Genomic DNA, 23047 nt, shown 5'->3' on the forward strand with positions numbered 1-23047 from the left:
CTTCAGTGAAATTTACAATAGGAAAAGATAAGCCATATAACAAAAGGTAAAAAGTTACTTTTAACAGCAAAAACTGCCATGTTTTGGGCACGGGTTACATTTTGCAGTAGTTAGGTAATTTGCTTCATAGTCTTGCTAGCGTATACATTTAATAACCATAATAAATATGGTCAAAATCATAAAAAATGTGACTGCAGTTAATTTAAAAGGTTAGTTTTGCATTAAACTATTTGCGATGTGACAAAAAGTAGCCATGAGACATTTAAACAATATACACACACACACTGTTTTTGCCTTCTTAATAAGACATTTATGTAAAGCTCTCAACAGCATTATTGTATTAGTGTTATTTATATTTTGTTTTTTTTAACATACTATGCTTACTTTTTTCTTTAAATAAAATCAAGTCTATACTTTAAGCAAGTTATTACATGTTCGTATTGTTATTTTGAACAACTGTGTCAAAGATTAAAAAAAAAAAACACTCAACAGTTGAGAGCAGGAGAAAGACCTCTGAAGAATGTATTGGTGATAGCCACAATTGTTATTCATATTGATATACTGTAGTTATCAGCAGCAGTAAGTATGCCATGGCAAAATGTGTATTTCCCAAGATTTTATTACTGAGGCTGATCTTTCCTCTGTTATATTAATCGGGACATCATTTTACAGACTGAGAGCCCTTTAGCTAAAGGATGTGCTTCCCAAAGTAGTTTCAGTTCTGTATTTATCCTGGAAATTTTTGGAATACCCACATCTTGAAATTGTGTTGAGTAATTAGTTTTTCAAAGTTTTAAGGACCACTAATTTTCATTCTTAACCTCACTAAGTGAAGTAATGGCATAACAGAACTAGTAAGCACATTCTACTTATTAGCCTATTTCTTTACAATAATTACAGTTATGAAAAGTGAAATGCAACAAACACAAAACAAATTTTGAAACACTGAAGGGCTTCATTTGGATAAAAAATGCCTGAAAATAGGTTCATTATATAAAGTGAGGCATCTTCTGCAAGGCCAGGTGCCATCACCAAAACAAAGAGAAAATGGAAATGACTTGGTAATGACAAATCAAAAGCAATTATTATACTTAATTAAAGGCAATACAATATAGTTATATAAAAATAACCTCAGTAGACTCTAGCATGTATATGCTATGTAAAAATGATGAGTCCAGTCTCAATTTAACTGCTAAGACAAATGGGGGCTCTCTAATATCATAGCAAAAAGTACAAACTTGAAATATTAAGAACTGCATCTTGAGATTGCAGTGTACACTATATCGTCCCGAATATATTCTATAATGTATACGTATTTGAGTTTTTATGTTGAAAACATATTAAAATTTCCTCTAAACTTAATTGGTACCCAATTAATTGATTTAAGAATTGCAATGTTATGATTATGGATGAATGGATGATTGTACTTCTTAGTTCTCATTGTGATCTTTGTTGCTGTGTATTGAACTTACTGTTGTGTAGTAAATGAATGATTTAAAGAGCCTCATAATATACTAGTCAGTTTTTCTTGAGACAAATTAACAAGTTCCTACAGCATAAGAAACATTGTTCATTTTGAATTATTTCTACTTTGCAGAAATTAGGTTTTAAAAAAATAAAAGCTTTAAATTTTATCAAATATCATTAGCATGTAAATTTGTGTTTTTGAGTAATGGCTGCTAATGATAGCATTAGATAGAAATGAAAGAAAGGGTCTGGAGCGGAGTACCATTTATGCACCTGCAGCTAGGAATGAAGGAGTAGTTTCATGTCACTTTCCCTCATATTTGAGAACAGTGTGATAAATATAAAAATAGTCATTTGAAAATGTGTTCCTCTGCTATGACTTTAACATATAGAAATTTTAATGTTTTTTTACTGAGAACATTTATCCATGAGTATCTAGTTCTATTTCAGAGAGTCCGATACATAAAAGAAAATAACAATTGCACATTGTGATAGAGCAATATGTGTTTGTTTATCCATGCAAAACTGACTTTATTTAAATAGATAAGATAGATTGGAAAAGCTGATGGACGACAGTTTTTGCTTCATATTTTTAATGAAATGAAGCTCAGGTCTTAAACCGGCCATTAGTTTTCTTCATACTAATCTACTACAGCCTTGCCTTGGATTCATGCTTTCATCCAGTGCATTTACATGCACTCAAATAACCGGAATAAGGTGAGTAACCCAATTAGTACTGAAAGCTGGTTTCTTAAAAATTTGCAATTACGTATGCAGGTTTGTCAAAACGCTAAATGTTTTAAAAGATTTAAACATTATCATAGTCCACAGTGACTCTGAAAGCAGGCATTAAGCCTGTGGTAAATTATCTTGTGTTTTATAAATAAATTCATTCCTTTATGTGAGTTAAATAACATCTATCCCCTTTTTTCATCTTCGACGTGAGCCCCTGATGATTTGCGGTATAAACACTGGCTGACGAAAATACTGATTACATTGGTATTTTTATTTCAGCAAAATAAGTATTGTATTTGATTACTTTTTAAAGTAACGAGTAACATAACTATTTAACACACATTATTTTTTAAAGCTTTACAGCTTCTGAGATTGTGCTGTTGTGCAGTTCATCAACTTAAGTTTAGAGATTTCAGAAATATTAAGACAGTAGCAGGAATAATGTGATCAACCTAGCATTTTCCTTGGAAAGTTGATTTTTATGGACGCTGCCACCTGTGGATGCTAACAGTGTGTTCAATAGTGAGGAAAAACCAATCATGCTTTCCCATAACTATACCAATATTCCACAGCAGGAGGACATTACAAAGTGGACATATCTTGAAGGTATTTGTCTACCATTTATAGATTATATCTAATAGGTATTAACATCCACATAGTATTTGGCAAAGTCATACATAGCAAAGAAGAGGGACCTCGTGCTATAAAGACCCCACTTGGATGGATGGTCGGTGGGCCATACAAATTCAAATTATGTTTACTACTTTCAACTTCTGAGCTTAGGCACCCCTGAGGAAACCTACAACCATAGCAGCATTTGGGACCTGAAATTTCTTGTTCACCTCTTTCCAGTTGTACACAGCGTAGCATTGTACCACCATTCTTGGCTTTGTTTGGTTGTCTAGTTTTTGGCGGTTCATACCTGTGCATATATAGAGATTTGCATTAATGAGGGTTTGATTTCTATATATTTTGACACTTGCTTTCAGTGGGCTAGTTCATTTTCGTGCACAAAATCCACATGCGTCTGCTTGTTATTTTGCATTTACATAAAGTTCTCTATTGGAGAGAAAAAAAAGTTTCCTGTCATGTGCATTCATTTTGTTGTGTGACCTATGTTGTGGTATTTGATAGCAATCACAGAGAAACAGAGAGGATGTTGGGTGCTTTTGTTTGCAGTACTGGGCATGGGCATGGGCATGTGATCAGCATTATCTGCTGGACACACACAACAGGCTAGGGTGGTTGCTAGAGATTGACTGGATCAGACTTATTTAAAAGTGTAATGTTAGGCTTTCTCCTGGGGCCTCATGTATAACGCCGTGCGTAGAACTCGCACCATAACATGGCGTAAGCACAAAAGCCGAAATGTGCTTACGCACAGAAAAATCCAGATGCAGGAATCTGTGCGTACTCCAACTTCCACGTTCTTTCGTTACATAAATCCCGATCAGCGTGAAAACTAACGCTCGTGCACGCGCATTTTGTAACGCCCCAAATCCTCCCAGAATTACGCCTATTTGAATATGCAAATCAATATAAATCGCCCTTAAGCGCAGCCTTCTGTGAAAAGACAATGGGAAAAGCACGGGGAAAATATAAGAATTTCAGCGAATACCAAGTGGAGGCAAAGGAAAAACATACTATTCGTTCAAATAAGCCGTGGTATAATCAACAAAATGAAGTTGATCGAGTGACATAGCGTGTTGGAGAAACTTGAAAGCTCACGTTCACAAAGTTGCACAGTGCTGGAAATAAAAAAGAAGTCGCATATCAAAGTCGCCGTGAAAAGGCGAGTTGTAAGCCCACTGTCTGAGTGTCATATAAAAGCTTATTAGGGTACAGAGAAAAAAAGGCACACAGTGGGGGAAAAAGCACAAAATGTCAACTTCAATCTCAACATTTCCACTTTAATCACGTAGTTTATTTTGTCATTTAGTAGAACATTATAAACTTCATCTTAAAATCGTTTAATTAACCAGTTTCTCAAAATTACATCGTAATTAAAGTAGCACGTTAAATGCTTTGTTTTGTATTTGATCTTCTACTCGTATGTGATCTATGTGTGTGAATCACTACTTGCTTCTTAAACTGGCTCTCTTCCTCCACCTGGACACAGAATCCATTACATTCATGATATTACAGCTCTCTGAATAACTAAAATACTGAGATGTATACGTGATGTCATTTTCATGATGATAGGAGCTAAAGCACATTATTAAACATGTGTTTCATGAGCCTCGTGCTCATGACAAGCATTTATCTTTTGTTGAAATTTGTCGCTGCGTTTTTAGCTGTGTTGTTATTTTCTCTTTCTGTTTTATATTCAATAATCGCCCCAAGAGTCCTTGCTTTTCTTTCCCCAAGTAACCGATCACCACACAATCAGCTCTGTAATAAAAGTTAAGCCATCTGTAAGCTTAGCGCCGATTCTTCAAAACGTTTAAAGAACATTGAAATATCTTCGTAGTACATGTTTAATTATTCTATCCTTCACGACACTCCCAGTGAAGAATATAGATTATTTAAATGAAGTTAAAGTTTTATGTGTATAATTTAACAAACATATTTTGCTGCATTTCACCTTAAAAATGATATCGTCATCATATGTAAATACGCGCTTTATAAAGTGGCCCAGGTTGTGAGATATTATAACTGTAGTGCAAGTTTGCAGTGAGGTGATTGTACTTATAAGTACAAACCGTTCTACAAGGAGCAATTGATTGAGTGCATTTAAAGTTCTTGGGATTAAACTGTTTCTGAACCGCGAGGTCCGTACACGAAAGGCTTTAAAACATTTTGCAGTGGCTGAGGTAGCGTGTCCTTAATGCCGTATACCGATAATTCTTTTTCCGATCAGCTGCTGCTGTGGTTCACACTCAGATACAGTGATATAAATACTCCGAGTCGTGCAGTGAGAGTAATATGGAAAAAGATGATCCGCTGTGGCAACTCCTAATGGGAGGAGCTAAAAGAAGAAGAAGAAGAAGTGAGAGTAACAACGCTAAATTATGGTATTTGGAATACTATGGCTGTTCCCTGGATCATTATATTGTTACGAGTTAATTACAATCAGATGCATTACACTAATAAACAATATGCAGTTAGTTTCTGTGTATTTATAAAGCCGCGTCATGAAAATAATGAGTAATCACACAAGAACAGTACCATTGCTTTGACGCTGGGTGCCGCCAGTTTGCAAAACCGAGCGGAGAACTTGCGTACGACAAGGTATGAGGTACCGTGGAAAAGTGCGTGGCTTTACGCCAAGTGTAGGTTTTATACATCGCGATTTGAACGTGGAAAAGTTCTTACGCAACATTTCTGTGCGTACACACCGTTTATACATGAGGCCCCTGGTGAGCACAATTTTTTTTCCTTCCTCTCTTCATAGATAAAGATTTTTTAAAGTACATCAAAATATCAGCATGTTACAATTTTAACTAATTTTAACTAATGAACCTAGGATGCAGGCATATCTGCTTTTGTGTATTAGTTTTAGGAGGCTTGAAACTGTCACATTACACGTCTCTGAATAGCTACTAATTATTCCTGACTTTTCCCCAATTCTTCCTGGGTGGGCAACATCTCCCTCCAGTATTGAACTGGATTAACCGTTTTAAAAAAATTTAATAGATGAATTTTATGAATGGATTATTTTAATGACGGTTGCAAGTACTTTTAAGTCAGATGCTTTTCTAAAGCATGGAGCAATTATTTATTCAGAAATAAATAAACTGAGCTGATTAAAACCTTGCAGACCAGTTTCTCTTAAACCTTCTATACAGATTCCTTCCAGCCTTGCTGTGGTAGCTGTGTAGAAAGAGAGTATGAGCTTGTATCCCCTTGGGTTTTAACTTTGTGATCCATGTTTCCTTTACCTTTGTCAACTTGACAATGTCTTGTCTCTTAGTCCTGCATTATTGTCCTGTTTTAAGCAATTCATAGCAATTATTGTATAGAATACAGTTTTAAATTACAGAGCCCTTGATGGTACGTGACTGTAAAATAAAAAATCGTCTTTCTCGTGCACATGGAAAACTTTTGCATGCTCAACTCACACTTTTATGTGTGCACACAATGGTGGTCGCAGGTTATGTGTATTCATTTGCAGTAATCCTGTTCTGCTTCCATAACTGTAGCTGTTTTATTTTGCAGCATCAGAAAGTTGACATGGATACCTATATTTTAAGCTGTTTTTTTTTTTATATATATAAAGATGTTATTTGTATGCTTGCAACCTGATATAAGTGCATCTTTACTAAAAATCATTTGAAATAAATTCCAAGTTTTTAAGCCTTTTTTTTTTGCTGGAATGGTTACAGCAACTTTGGAGACGTTATGTTGTATAGAACAAATTTCAGTCATCAGGCAAATTCCTTTTTGTATGTCAGACCATTTCTGTCACAGTTAATATATTGCAAGCATATGCTATTTTTTTAACACTAGAATCCCTGGAGCCTACAAAAAAAGTCCTAATGCCGGGCCACCTTAAATTCCACACCTTTTCATTTGGTCTTTTTTTTTTCAAATGTATTGATCAGTACAAACAGCAAGTAGCCTGCTTATCTCATCCCCCACTGATACAGCTGAAGTTCTCCCAGCTCTGGTCTGTTTACCTGGCTGTGAGGTGCCTGGAATTATATAGAGTAAATAATACATCATTATTTGGAATACATACATTTCATGTGTGTTCCGTGTCTACAACGATCTGGGTAAATGTAGGATGACAGGAAATGCGAGGCAAGAAATGTTGAACACATAACTTAAACAGAAACGTTTTTCACGTTATAGTAATAATTCACAAAAAGCTGGTGTGAAGTGTATAAGGTGTGAAGACTGAAGTCCAAATATTAATGAACACTTTCACAAAGGGTATAACATAACAAATGCACTTTTATTCAAGAATATAACCAAAGATAAGGAAATCATTCAATTTACATGTTGCTGTCAATGAGTAGAAAGCCAAGCCCAAATATCAATCAACAGAAAACCGATGTGTCTGCTTGGCTGGTGTAGAGGTAAGAACTGCTGCTGCCAAGTTTGAGCCTGAGTTCTTCCCGTTTTAAGTAGTGAGCTGCTATTATTATTAGTACTAGGTAGCTTCGCCCCCTGCTTGCTTCGCTCGCCAACCCACCTGGCCTGCACTAAGTGTCAGGCACTTCACGGCTCTGCCGCTCGCGTATGTGGATTTCACTTTCACCAAACAACAAATCTTTTTATTCTTACGCATATGCCTCTTCATTGGGAAGAAACGCTACTTTTCCCTGATGGCAACACGAATTAGATGATCTACTAGTCCCCGACTTGAAGTTTAAATCCTTATTTCACTGAGTAATAATTTCCATTTGTTTTTGCTAATATGATCTTTACTATCATTTTTTTTTTTTGATACTTTTGAATTTTAGTACTTTCATTATCTCTAACCTGCTCTGCATGTGTATCACGCCAATGTTTTTGAATTCTTTACGACGTTCTACTTTGTCATCGACTCCTTGTCTTTTATTTCCGCCCCTGGGCATGGTCAAATCTCTTGGCACAAAGTTTCGTCTTGCAGGACCTGAAAGTATGTCTCTGAAAAAGTCCCCTCCTGGCCAAAAAATCTGGTTTCGTCCCCAGATTTTTTTATTATAATAGAGAGATTATATAATAAAAACATACATTTGATTTGAGTCTGTGACACCAGGTGTAAATTTTTGCTACCTGTAAAAGTTAGTTTGTTTTTTTTTTTTTTTGTTTGGGGCAGGACAACATATTACTGTTGATTAGCAACTGTTTCCAACCAGGGTCTGTTGTCCTTTTCTGCACTACATCTCAGCCAAGCCTGACAAATTTGGCATAAAGGTTTGGATTGTGGCAGATTTGGAGACAAAGTACATGTGCAGTGCCTGTCCTTATTTAGGATAAGATCCCAGTTGTCCCATGGGAGAAAGATTTGGCCAGACTGTGGTCCTAAAGATTATGGAACCGTTTATGGACAAAGTCAGAACTTTTGTACTGTGACACAACACTGCTTGGCACCATAAATAAGCTGGGACTTCTACCTGCAGCTAATGTCACTTTAGTATGCAAGCAATTCTCCATGATAGTGTTTAGATCTAGCAGTGTCATGATAAGAGTGTGTGTGTCCAAAAAGAAAAAGTCTGTCTGCATTCACAGTACCATGCACCATAATGTGTTGGCTTTGGCCGCTTGTATCTGCAATCTCATTCTTTCAGTCATTACCCAAAGCTCATAACCATAGGTGATGGTAGGAACGTAGATTGACTGGTAAATTGAGAGCTTCTCCCTCTGTCTCCGTTCCTTTTTTACCTCTTCCTTCAGGATTGATATAACTATTGTGTAACTGAATTCCATTCCTTTATTCGTCTGTCAACATCATCCTCCCTTTTCCCCTCGCATGTGAACTAGCCCCCGAGGTACTTAAACTTCACTTGAGGCAGTAACTCGCCTCCCATTTTGGGAGGACAGTCCACCTTTTTCTTGCTTAAGACCATGGCTCTGAATTGGAGGTGCTGATCTTCATCCCTGCTGCTTCTCACCTGTCCTCAAACTGTCCCAATGCTTGCTATAGTTCAGAGCCCGATGAAGCCAACAGGACCACATTTTCTGCAGAAAATAGTAGCGCAATTCTGAGGCCACTAAACTAAATTGCAGTTGCATGCAGTTTTTTTTCTGGCCCTGTTTTTTTGTTTTTAAATAAATCCAGTAAAGTGTAGCAGCATTGGCAAAAAATATTTTTATTTTCAACTCTGGAGCAACCCGTTTATAATTTTCTTCAAGTCGGTTTTGCTGTACCATATTCCTTTAGATTAGTTTTATGCTTATTGCAATGCACAGCATAATAGGAAACTTTGGAAAGTCTCTTGGCATAATTATTTTCCTGGAAATAAAAAAATTTTCAGAAGCTGATTTTCCAGCTATCACAGTTGCTTCAATAACAGTATCTGGCAAATGTTTTAGCTAAAGAATAGAGAGAATTCTGTCTTCCATATAATCTCAAAATCAAACTGGTTTTATCAAAGGCAGATGTCTAGCTTCAAATGTTTGTTGATTGTTTAATGTAATGTTCCCCTTCAGCATCTGAGACTTCAGAGCTTCTGCTATCTTATACTCTGAAAAATCCCATTGATAGAGTTGAATGGGAATATCTGTTTACTGTATTTACCCAGGTTTGGGTTTGGTCCAAATATGCATGCCTAGATTAAATTACTTTACTCCATTCCACAACTTTAGTTTATATAAGTAATGCAGACTCTGACATTTTAGAGGTAGGGCTGCAACTAATGATTATTTTAAAAATCAATTAATTGTTCAATTTTTTTTTTCCGATTAGTCACGATTATTTCATGCCTGACTATTTTGATGCCTGTGAACTGTGGTTGCACATCTTGTTCTGGGCTCCAGTGCATGTCTTGCCTCATCTGCTCACGTCTGTCCACCTGTGAATGTCACCCTGATGTGTCAGCATTAACACAATTAAAATTAATAATAATCAATTTAAAATAACAACCAGTGAAACATATGAATTTGAAAATAATCAGATGTTTTATATTGGTGTGACCGTCACAATAAAAAAGAAATACATTAAACAGTACAAACTAAAGTGTACATAGTCTTTAAACACAAAAAGTGCATTTAACTTAACCAAAAATGGCCACTGATGTGTCTTAAAGTCCATATGTTAAAATAAAGCTTCACTTCAAATAAAATGAAACAATAATGTACAGTTTATAAAAGATTCAGTTCATATATTCCTGATTGCAGTGCAGGAACGTGAGTATTTCAACATGCTCTGGTGTGAGGCTGGCTCTCTTCTATGAGATAATGTTCCCAGCTGCTGAGAAGAGATGCTCAGAGGGAGTAGAGGTAGCAGGAATACACAAGAATGATTTTGCAGACAGAGAACGATGTTTTAATCATCACACTCTGAAGGAAAAGTGTTGTAGTTTATCACATCATGTACTATAATATGCCAAAATAAAAAAATAACAAACTAAAATGTGTAACAAGCTAATTACTGCCAGTATGCCGGAGCCTAGTATATTCAGAAAAGTACATTTGTTGAACGCCGCAACCGGCTAGAGTCGGTTTCCTGTGCAATTTCGAAGCAAGCCAAAGCCAAATACATGCGATGGCATATTTTCAGCGATGAACATTCATTGAACTCTGCAACCGGCTAAAGTTGTTTCTCAGTGCAATTTGCCAGCATGCCGGAGCCAAGTATATTCGGCAATGTACATTCATTGAACCCCGCAACCGGCTATATTTGCTTTACAGAGCAATATGCCAGCACACTGCAGCTGATCAGTCAGTGCTGTACATTCGTTGAGCGGCAAGCTCACAACCACTGCGGGCCCCGGAAGAACCACTGTCTCTGGGATTCAGTCGCTGCACTAGACGAGCCTGCAAACTTCAGCTTTTACCTCTGTGTGTATGCATGCAGACAGTTCAAGCGCAGTTGGCTCGGTGATATTACTGAAATTTCAATGGCGTCAGTTGCACATTAGTTTCACCTTGAACATATAATAATAGATTGTTGCAGTAGTTTTTTTTTTTTTTTTTTACAATTCATTTGCAGTGTGTTAAATGATCTGTGTTGCAGCAATTGTAATGCTTTTTGCATTGAAAAAAAACGTGTTCCATTAAAATTTCACATTTTCTTTGTGAATAATTACGTTTACTTAAAAAGTGCAGCTAAAAAGTATTTGGCATCCAGGGGTGCATTAAACCCCAAGTATGTGTCGGTTTAAGGGTTAACTATCATTGGCAAAACCTTGATATACACATTATAATACAAACATCAAAATTCCCTGCGCTAACCAAAACCGATGTACGTACTTATTTCAGTGGTATGACGCCACTGTCGGCCGCCATATTGAATTTTCCAAACGTCACTAATTTTTAAACTTCCTGTGTAGGTAGAAGGCTGAAATTTGGCAGGCTCATTCTTTACAGCTTACTTACTAACAACGTATCCCCATTAACATGTCTATCGAGGTGATCACCAATGATCAAAGAACTGTCACTTACCGAGTGGTTTCCATGCCCGGAGATGGCACCTACCTTTTCCATTCTCTTTGTTACATATTGCATGGCCATATCAGGCTCACTCTTGATATCCGGAGGAACATTGTGTCTTATGTATTGAATGACCGGGACAGGTTCAAGGTGTGGACTGATGACGGTACAGGAGATAATTATACTACACAGGAGCTCTATAAGAGTAAAATGCTTAAGCCCTTCACCTATGGTTCTGCATGTGAGTTGATGGCTACCGCTGAATTGTTCGGTTGTCGCTTTCAAGTGTACCGAAATGGCCAAATATTTTACACCTTTCGACAACCACCAGTGCCTCTTAAACATGTTAGATTCACAGGTGACGATTTGAGTATTTGACACTTTGATGTTTATGAATGTTTAAACTCTCAAAAGCTGGATGTGAAGTTATCGATGAAACCGGTTGTATGCTTACAACGCTTGATAGATGCCGAATGTCACTTCAACACAAGTCCTACAAATACTGTCGTAATTGAAACAAACCCTGAAACTCAAACCAGTTATGACAGCAGCAATCCAAGCTGTGAGATTTGAAACAAGATTACTGTTCACGTACGTTGCATGCTCAAGAGTACACTCGGCACACAGGTTGGTCATATTACAACCGGAGGGCCGAACTCACAATGTGGTATACAAAGAGATCCTTAACAAATAATTATTGGTATATTTTCCCTCCGTTTAAAAAGGTTTAATTTTCTTCTTAACAAAAATTTTAAGGCAGTACTTTGCCGCTGCGAAGCGTGGGTATTTTGCTAGTAATATTATACAGTAAAAGGTATTATAAGGGAATGATCCAAACACAGTATCCTTTTATGCAGATGTTACAGTGCTCAACGCCTCAGACCCTTGCTTATCAATACCACTCATATTAAATATGTTAGGTGATTTAATAAGCTTTCCTGTTTCAAAATTAATTGATATATGAAATGTTCTGTTCCTGATTAATTCTCTTACATGCCGGACTGGACTAGATATATCTCGGAGCATATAAAATACCTGGGTATATCCATTAAAGGAAGATTTTATAACTCTTTTCAAACTTAATGTTTGAAATATTTTGGAAATCATTGAACAAGGTATTAATAGATGGCTATTCTTTCATGTTATTAAATCTGGTAGAAATAATATGGTTAGCATTAAATCCTTTATCTTTATCAGAGCTTCCTCTTTTTGTTAACATTATGTTATACTCAGTTGTAACTTAATTTATCTGGAATTCAGTACGGCTCAAAATAAAGAAATACAGGGATCTAAACAGGAAAGTGGCATTGCACTAGATAACTTTCAGTTCTATTGTTGGACTGCAAATATAGCACACTGAGTCACAGTTTAAAACGGATGTTCCTGCCACCTGAACCCATTCATGATAGTTATATTCCCACCTTCTTTAACATCTAACATATTCATTTTATGGAACTCACTAATTATGCAGACCTTTATAGAGCTGTAATAATTTCTGTATGCATGTGACCTTTGAACCATTACAATTAAACACAAACTTCTAGCAACACAGTGTTTTTTACTGTGTACAACCTAGATGTTTTGTCAAAAGGTAACCTGCTTAACTTCCTTTTCGTCTGTCATTATCTGTTACTCAAGTAATAATGGCCAGTTTTGATGATGATCTTTGCAGTTTGAACAACTAGATTTCTAGATCTAACAAACAAATGTCCAGGGGCCTCATTTATAAAGCTTTTATATGCACTAAAAGAGGCTCGAAATGAATGCACACAACTTCTCATGTAAACATCAGGAGTTATAAAAGAAAACTAGAAGGGAAAAGTGGGTATCTTTATGGCAACTCTGAACCGTGTGTGTGTAACATTTTGGAGAAACTGGAAAGTGATGATACAGTTGATCAAGTAGGGAAATGCAACCAAATGACAACTCACACGCATAATAATTCATATCACTGAACCGTTATTATAATGTGCATTGACACGATATTTTACACCTCAAAAACAATGAATATGATGCACAGACCATGTTTTAGGGTTAATACTATCAATTTGCAATGAAGAACTTTTTTTTTGTCAGTTTATATTAGCTACAAGTTGTTTGTTACTTCTCAGGGAACTCGCTAATAGGTTGACAGTATCTTAGCCAAGGTTCACTCCATCATGCCTGCTGTGCTGGAAGCCATTAACTGACCGTCAAGGCACTACATCCATTTTGCCTATTATGTGAGTTTACATACAAAAAAAATGTTTTTGCCAACATAAAAAGGCAATTTGAAGCAGTTCCTGGTTTTCCTAATGTAATCAGAGTAATTTATTTCATTCATCCTTGCAATAAGGTCACTTTGCAAGAATGAAGCTGCTTTTGTTAAACGTAGGCAGGTACATTCCATTAATGTACATGTCATCCAAGATACGATAGGCAAATGTAGTATGTCAGTCACCTGGGTCAACCTGTGATTCATTTATTTTGAGGCAAAGTAGTTTTGACAAAGGTGACTGTGCTGTGCATGGTGGTTGGCTTGTTAGTAAGGTAATTGACTGATCCATCAATGTTTCTTACCGTATCATCTATACTGAAAAGTCATTACTTCTGCCAGGTGATAGCAGCTTCCCACTCAGACGATGGTGTCTTATACCTTTCCCGGACCCCAAAAGGTCTCGATTCATCAGAAGGTAGCTACTCTATCAGGCAGTGACGTTCTGCAGTATCATGATTGGGAATGAGGGTGATTCACATGCTCTATATATTTTTTTGGTTTGTATATATTTACACTCTCAAATACATGCAAAATTTTACAAATGAGGCCCCAGGTGTTTACCCCTAGATGGCCTCAGGAAAAAATGGCAGGCTTTCAATTAAAGTTTAAAATATGGAATGTAATTCATCCATCCATAAATATGCTGCTGTTTTGCAAAGCATACTCTTAATTCATATTAAAATTGTACATTGTGTGCTGTATATGTAAGACAGGTTCCAGATTGTACATGATTTATTGAAGTGACAGTCTCACCAGGCCGTGTGTTTTGGGAGTATCCTACCCTCCGGACCATTGTTGGGCCCTTGAACAAGGCCCTTAACCTGCAATTGCTGAGCACTTTGAGTAGTGAGAAAAGCGCTATACAAATGCAAAGAATTATTATTATTTTGGGTTATAAAATTTTGCCAGTCTCTCGGATGGTCTTTGTTCTAAAATCACTACAAGTCCTCTTGACAGTGCTTTGTTCTCTCACTAAAATTAAAAAAAATATATCTTTGTTATCCATTGCCAATTAAAAATCAAAGTCCCTTATAAACAAATAGCAGTGTTTAAATTTTGGAAATTTTATAATGGGTGCTAGGGATATGTTTATATCTATATCTAGGGATATGTTATGATACCTTTAAACTTTCTGTCACTTAAAAAATAAAAACTTGTACTGTTGTATTTTCTTCACCACTTGCAATATTAACAGATCAATATTCTCTTGAAACCCTGGGGAGTTGAATTATTTGGTTTATGCTAATTACTGTTGTATGCCCTATAATGACCTGGCATCACATCAAGGGTTGTTTCCCTACCATATGCTCATTGCTGCTGACATAAACTTCAGTCCTCTGTGACACTGAATTGGATTAGGTGGGTCTGGAGATGTTACGTTACTATTGGTGTGCCTGTGTGTGCAATGCTTAATTCTCACTGTGCAAATTCTGCATAATGCAATGATGAGTGTTTCCCAGTCACATGTTTTGTTTAAAATTGAAATACCTTTTTTTCTCATCCAGGGATATAACATCTCCATTGGATTAAAAATTCTTCATTAGTCTGGAGTGCGCAGACACCTTAACTTTAAAAGGGTGTAGGAAGACAAGAAAGGAGAAGGTGGGGAAACAGGTATGCTTTTTATCTTACATAATTTTGGACAACGAAAAAAGCATTAAAATGTCTGTTTAATTCAGTGATTGGCTAATTTCTTGTTAAAACTAGATAACTAATTGTTTACAGAAGCATATAAAGCAAGGTTAAAAGAACATGCAGTGTATTCATGTTTAGTTATGTTTTTTGCAAATTGTATACAATTAAAACTGTTTAGTCTTGAACAGAGAACAAGACCCAATTCAGATTTTTATATCTATAGTATGGTGGTGTAATCATTGTTTTGATATTGTAGTACTGTCACTAGTCTATGGCAAGCATGAAAACAATAATTTCACTGTACTTTGTGCATATAACAATAAAGTTGATCTTATACTTGAAAGGGTTAACACATGGATTTGCCTTTGCTTTTAAAAAATAAATAAATAAATTAAAATTACTGTGGGAAAACTGGAAAAATAGAAAGTGAAATCTTTTTTTTGTTTTTTTTTTGTTTTGTTCTGTAAAGTTCAGTGACCATCATTCATCTGCCACTGCCCGATTTAGACTTGGTGAGACCAAGCTTGGAAGCCTCTTGTTAAAATGTTACACCTGAAGGTCAAATGTGCATAACAAAAATGGAGCTTGGGTCTCCACAAAAAAAATGTAAAATATATATCCATTTTAAATGTTTAATAGCAAGATATTTAAAGTGAAGCATACAAATTATTTTAAAATGAATGGATTTAATGTTTACATTGTCTCTCCGGAAAATCATTGGGTACCGTTGGTTTGACTTTGTGTTGAATGAGCGGTTGCTCTTGGAGTCCCGAATGAGGCACATTACCTGTATTGTGAGGGAGTGTCATTTATGGCACTATGGCTATGCAGCAAGTTTCCCCGAGGGTGATCCAGCTCGTAAGATCCTCATTGTTGGGGACCCAGGTGGCTGGACCAGGCCAAGGGGTCGCCCACGTAACACCTGGCTGCGGCAGATAGAGGGTCATTTCCAGAGGGTGGGACTGAACCGCATGTCTGCCTGGGGGGTTGCCAACCAGGATCCCGAGTTGTTTCGTTGTGTAGTAGGTGTGGCAACGCACTGTACCAGTGCTTGCTCCCCAACTTGACTTGACATGACAGATTAAAAGCTTCATACAATTTTAAAAACCAATTCAGAAATTTTGTAAGGCCCTAAGCCAGTGTTTGTGGTGTGCTGTTAGGGCTACCCAAGTGTGCAATGGAAGTAATAGTGTAGTGCACACCAGGGTCTGAACCTGAAAGGGACAAGCTAATCGGGTGGTTGACATCTGCCAGGAGCACAGACCTACCTGGAAAAGCTGGCTGGTTGTGAGGTTGCCAACAAATCTCACAGGGCTGGTAGATAGTGGGCATACAAGTTCCGTCTGAGGCAAGCAAAGGGATGAAGCAGTAAGAACATGTGCCAAAAGTGGCTACTGAGTCTGCTAATGGTGATCTCTTAGCTGATTTTTTTATTTTTATTTTACTGGCTTCTCTGGTGGTCCTACCCCTTTGGACAGTTGAGAACATGTATGAGATGTAATGTTTTTGTTGTTAGTAGAATAGTATGGTGCCTTGACACGTTTTTGGTTTCAAAAAGTGTTCCATCAAAGGAATAAAGGTTGGGAAACACTACTATAAGCTGTGGCTTGTTTATCTTATGCCTAAATCCAGCAATGATATCTATCTTTGCACTGAAACACCATGAGGTTCATTGGGCATATACTGATTTTTGGGCAGGAAACAAATCTGTGTGATGTGTCCATGATGATGATGATGATATACACAATAGAAATAGGGTATTAGTATCAGTGTACTGTAGTTTATGGCAGTTGAGTTCAGTGCATAACCACACTCACAAATAATGAGATCTCATTTAATAAGGTACCATTGTAGGAAAAGAGTGAAGAAGGTAGCACAGAAAATAGAAGATAAATGGGTTAGGCAGACTAAAGGGCATGTTTGGAATGTTGTAATAATAGAGCCAGAATAGACTGTATTACTTGAAAAGTTAATGATACGTATGGTAATTTAATTTCAAAGTTACTTTTCCTACAATTGTAGTATACATCTATTTGCCCCAGAAACATGTGCTCCTATCTTAAGCATTATTTCTAAATTAAAGTGTCTCTCCTAGTGATGTCCTAAGGAAAATTACATGGATAGGAAAGAGTAGTGTTAAAACTTACAAAGTATGTCCTTCAAAGAACATTTTTCTGAGTGTTGATTCTCAAGTTGAGATTACACAAATAATGCAAATGCATGTATCTGTGTAGCTTTTGTAAAACCACTAATGTATTTTTGTGAGACTCCACAATTTTTTAAAATGTCCAGCTGTTTTCTTTACTTCATTCATTCACCTGACAACCTTTCAACTCCTAGGGATGTGGTTTCTTGTAGCTCATTTTGTGAATGGCACAGTTGCATCTTACTTGCATAAAGATTTAAGCTCATTGGTTATCCTTTTTCCCTTGTAGAACTGCAATTTTTCCAAGCATTTAAACAAATAAGCTCTCATTTTATACTATTGTTATGTCAGACTATGAAGTGAACAAAATGTTTGGTTTCTTTGAGCTAGAATATACTGAGGTTGAGAGAAAATTAAAGCAGGTAGACAGAATTGAAAAGAAAGAGAGAAGAAATATTACAGCTTGGACCTACAGAAAAGCTCAGGAAAACTGCTGTTTAGTGGTTTTCCAGTGAGAAAATTAACATAATACCTACCAAAACCAAATGTTTTTGCTGCAGAGAACATGACTTACTACTGCTACTTCTACTACTACTACCATAGCCGCTAGAAAACATTGACTCTTTGGATATTACACATTCTCCACTCATTGTGTTATACTTTCTCCAGGTCCACTGCTTGTTTCCACATTCCTATAGTTATTCATTTTAAATTTTGGAAACACTCTGTTCTTTCTTTTTAATTTCATATCCACATTTTCAAATAATTTCATATGAAAGTCGCTGTCATGCTAAGCAGCTACAGATAAACAGTTTACTTTATATGATATATTATGATGCCATTTGCTTTGAACAAGGAATCTAATGTTTATCCTTCCCACAGTAACAATAGTGCCAAGAATCTGATTTTTAATTAAAAAAAATAAATACATTTTTAACTTTGTTAAAACTTGTTGTCATACACATAAGCCAGAAACACATGAGGCATGTATTCTGAAATTGGAACTTTTTCCACTTTGAATTGAATGGATTTGGGTAAGATTTAAGGCTTTTGCTTCATATTTCATCTGGAGCCATTTCGACCACCTTTCTAAACTGCTGGAGGAGTTACCTTTTTATATATCATTTAGTAAGTATATTTATAGGTGTGTGTGTATATATAGATTTTATAGATAATTGTATGTATGTATATGTGTATATATATTATATATATATATATATACTGTCACAAGAACGAGACATTGACAGATAAAGAGTTGGGGCAGCCCGTATACCCGTATATTGTGGTATCCTGGCTGCAAAAGTCGTTTTTCTTTAACAAAATACAGAGCACTGAAGTGCACACAACCGAGTCCAAAACAAGACTAAAGAAACAAAGGAAAAGGGGCAGGTTTTAAAGGGGGAGACAGGAAGTGAGGTCGTATGGATCTGGCACGTGGTCTTCCACCATTGGCTCAGTAGCCGGAGGTGACATCAGAGGGACTGGAGCTGGTGTGGCCGACTTCCATTGGCTCAGTCCCGGAAGTGATGTCAGGAGATCCAGGTGAAATCCCCCGGGGATGGTCTACAGGCAAGGGAGAAAAGAGTCAGTGCACTCTGCCACACCCGGCATGCCTCGAACTGCCTTCACTCAAGCCCTTTAGCTGCCTCCCATGCGCGTGTGTGACAAGGCCCCCTTAGCCCAGACCCGGCGGGTCGGGCGACCTAACCGAGAGGTCGTGAACCCGAGAAGAGCATCAGCGTTGGCGTGGAGCGCCCGGCGATGAACGGCGAAAACTTGTACGGCTGCAGGTCAAGAAACCACCGGGTGACCCGCGGATTCGACTCCTTGTGGAGGGCCATCCACTGTAGGGTGCATGGTCCGTGACAAGGGTGAATTCCGCCCAACAGGTAGTACCTCAGCTGAGTAATCGCCCATTTAATCGCCAGAGCCTCCCTCTCCACCGCAGCATACCTGGTCTCCCGGTCCAACAGTTTCCGGCTCAGGAACATGATGGGGTGCTCCACACCATCGACGCTTTGGCTCAGCACGGCGCCCAGGCCTGTGTCCGAAGCGTCCGTCTGGAGGATGAAAGGCAAAGAAAAGTTAGGTGCCATCAAAACAGGTGTGGGCGTAAGGGCCTGCTTTAAGTCACCAAATGCAGCGCTGTTTTTCAGTCCATACCACAATGTTCGGGCCCTCTTCTTTGTTAAATCAGTCAAGGGCGCCGCTCTCCAAAACCGGGTACAAACCGGCGGTAGTACCCGCTAACCGAAAGGCTTGGACTTGCCGCTTGGTTCATGGACGGGCCATTTCAGAATGGCATCAATTTTGGAGCACTGTGGCCTTACGGTACCCGACCCACCAGGTAGCCTAAATATTTGGCCGCTTAATCCAAGAAGCATTTCTGGGATTAATCCGAGCCCGCCTCACCAAGTGTCCGTAATACCGCTTGGACATGCTGTAGGTGTTCCTTCCATGTGCTGGAATAGATGACCACGTCATCCAGGTAGGCAGCACTGTATGAGTTATGAGGCGAAGCACTTTGTCCACCAGGCGCTGAAAGGTTGCTGGAGCCCGTGTAACCCAAATGGAAGGACACGATACTGCCAGTGTCCGCTAGGGGTACTAAACGCGTTTTACCTTCGGAGTCCGTTAAAGGAACCTGCCAGTACCCTTTCGTCATGTCAAGTGTGGTCAGGTATTGAGCCTGTCCAAGCCTCTCGAGGAGGTCGCCCACGCGTGGCATTGGATAAGCATCAAATTGGGAGACTTGATTAAGCCGGCGGAAGTCATTGCAGAACCTCCAACTTCCGTCAGGCTTACCGACGAGCACAATGGGGCTGGACCAGGGACTATAACTTTCCTCAATCACACCTAGCTCCAGCATGCGCTTGATCTCAAGCTCCACTTCAGCCTTTTTTGCCTCGGGAAGACGATACGGGCGTTCTCGGACAACAACCCGGGCTCTGTCACGATGTTGTGCTCAATCAGAGAGGTCCTTCCGGGTTCTCACTGACTACCTCCCGAGCGGTCCGGATAACTGTTTCCAGCTCCTGCCGCTGTCTGGGACTTAAGTCCGTGCGAAGTTAAGGTCGTGTGTGTGGCGAAGAGTGGCGGGCTGGCGGAGGAGGGATCGGGGTCCCTGTCCTTCCACGGTTTCAGCAGGTTCACATGATAAACCGCTCCTTTGGCCGACGATTGGGTTGACTCACCAAATAGTCGACCAGTCCCTTCCTCTCCTTAACTTCGTAGGGGCCCTGCCAGTGGGCAAGCAATTTAGAGTGGGAGGTAGGCACTAGGACCATGACCCGATCTCCCGGGCGGAACTCCCGAAGAGACGTGCGCGGTTGTAGTACCGGCCTGTGCTGCTTGAGCCTCCTCCATGTGACTTTTAAGGACAGGCGAATTTTTCCAAATCTATCGCGTAACTCGCGATATACTCCAGTATGTTTGTGGAGGGAAGAGCCTCTTCTTCCCAGCCTTCTTTCAAAATATCTAATATGCCCGAGGTTGTCGCCCGTATAGTAGTTCAAAGGGGAGAACCCGTGGAGGCTTGTGGGACTTCCGATAGGCAAAAGGACGAGGGGGAGGAGCTGATCCCAGTTCCTTCCATCCTCGCTGACCACCTTACGCAGCATTTGCTTGAGAGTTTGATTAAACCTCTCTACTAATCCGTCGGTTTGAGGATGATACACGAGGTCTTTAAATGCTTTATTTTCAGTAATCTGGCAGTCTCCTTGAACGTTTCCGAGGTGAAGGGGTCCCCTGGTCTGTCAAGACTTCTTTGGGGATCCCCACGCGAATACCCTAGTAATTCCCGTGCGATGGCTTTAGAGGTAGCTGAGCGCAACGGAACAGCTTCGGGGTATCGTGTAGCGTAATCCACGAGGACTAAAATGTACTTGTGTCCTCGGGCTGAGGGCTCCAGGGGTCCCACCAGGTCGACCCCGATTCTGTGGAAGGGAACGTCAATCAGTGGAATAGGAATGAGAGGAGCACGGTCCCTCCTAGGAATTTGTCGCAGTTGACACTCCGGGCAGGAAGCGCAAAAGCGACGAACCTCCTCATTAATTCCTGGCCAGTAGAAACGGAGCTTGATCCGCTCCAGAGTTTTTTCGGTGCCCAGGTGGCCACCTAGGAGGTGGGCGTGTGCTAGCTCACAGACCTGCCGCCGGAAGGTACGCTGCACTAGCAGCAGCCTCGTCTCCTGCCCGTCATGCATTGCTACACGGTAAAGGAGGTCATTATCTAGCACAAAGTAGGGGCCCTGTGGCATCGACTGATTAGTGCGCTGGCCATTGACAAGGACCACTGCATTTTTTACAAACTTCAGGGAGTCATCATTCCATTGCTCCCTTCTAAAAGAAGCCGGCGTTTCTTTAAATTGGAACCGCAACACGGAGAGAGGGTCAGCGCCGACCTCAATGGGCGTGGTTTCCTCCCGCTCCGCGGCGTTGGTGGATGACGTGTTAGCCCGCGGCGGCCGGGAGTTGCCACGCCAGTCAGGGCGACTGCTTCGCTCTCTCTGCCGGCTGATTACACGGCGTGGAGGCAGCTTGAGACGGGTTATCTCCGTCCATAACGAGGCCCAAATTAACCCGGAGTGGTATGTGTCTCACCGCTTTTGATTTTAGACCAGTCCGCCCTAGTATCACCGGGTGTGGAGGATCAGGTAGGACGCTACGGTGAGCTTACGAACTGACCCTCCGTAACTGATGACACAGCGGCGGACCTGTACCAGCGGATGTCTCCGTGGACACAGGTTATACCGGTCTTAAATTTAGCCACTGTTGCGGTTGCACAAAGCGGCGGGCAACAATGAAATGTTGCTGCGGTCGAACAAACCTGTGGTCTTGTGTCCGTTGGCGATCACCACGCCAGTATGTGGGACCGCCAACGGATTAGCCAGAGCACACCAACCCCTCCTCACCCTCCACCTGCATTCCTCCTTGCCTCCAAGCGGTTTGCGCCAGCGCCCGCGGACGCCAATCGGGCTCCGGATTGTACAGGGTGGGGCTAGGTCTTGGAACGCACCCGGCTGAGTTTGACATGAGGACGGTTCTGCTCCCCAGAGTGTGAGGCCGCCCTCTGCGTCTCCATAAGCTCTATGAGCTCAGCATGTTCTTGAACCGCTCGCCCCAAACCGGCTGGGTGAAGCCACGGGGAAGCGCTTCCAGGAGCAGATAGCAAGCTACCTGCTCTATTATTTGGTAGGGCGTGTTTTCAAATGGCCGTAGCCAATGCCCTACCATTGCCCATAAGGACCAGGCTTGTTTGTTGGTTGGCCGTCAGGGTCCAACCTCCATTTTTATTTTATTCACCTGCCAGTCTGGGGCACCCCTAGGTGGTAAATGGGGCTTTGGTTTCGAGGGAGGCAGGCACTCTCCCCAAGAGAGCATACTGAGTCCCTTTTGCCTCCCCCCTCCAGGGCAGCCCAATTCTGTGAGCCCCACCCGCACACTCCCTGGCCACTCCAGATGGCTAGTTATGAGTGCGGGAGCGGAGCCCGCACCGGTCACGCCAACCACGGGCACCCTCCCGCCTGAATACTCGGCCCCGCACGCTCCCACCTGGGTATATTGCAGGTCCTGTCCCCTTCTCCTCGGGACTTCTCCATCCTGCCGACTACGCCACTGTCACAAGAACGAGACATTGACAGATAAAGAGTTGGGGCAGCCACCCGTATATTGTGGTATCCTGGCTGCAAAAGTCGTTTTTCTTTAACAAAATACAGAGCACTGAAGTGCACACTACCGAGTCCAAAACAAGACTAAAGAAACAAAGGAAAAGGGGCAGGTTTTAAA

The 23047-nt window shown here is 40.0% G+C and overlaps 1 protein-coding gene across 2 annotated transcripts in view; it reads left to right on the forward strand.

The window, feature by feature from the left end:
* The window catches only part of peli1b (pellino E3 ubiquitin protein ligase 1b), a 177537-nt gene that overhangs the window by 21784 nt on the left and 132706 nt on the right, over window positions 1-23047 (forward strand). For both annotated transcript variants that reach the window (XM_039739136.1, XM_039739135.1), the window contains one exon: window positions 14986-15094. The gene's annotated coding sequence lies outside the window, so the exon portion shown is untranslated. The remainder of the gene's footprint in view (window positions 1-14985; window positions 15095-23047) is intronic.

The sequence above is a fragment of the Polypterus senegalus genome, chromosome 16, assembly GCF_016835505.1.
Source record: "Polypterus senegalus isolate Bchr_013 chromosome 16, ASM1683550v1, whole genome shotgun sequence".
Lineage (NCBI taxonomy): Eukaryota > Metazoa > Chordata > Cladistia > Polypteriformes > Polypteridae > Polypterus > Polypterus senegalus.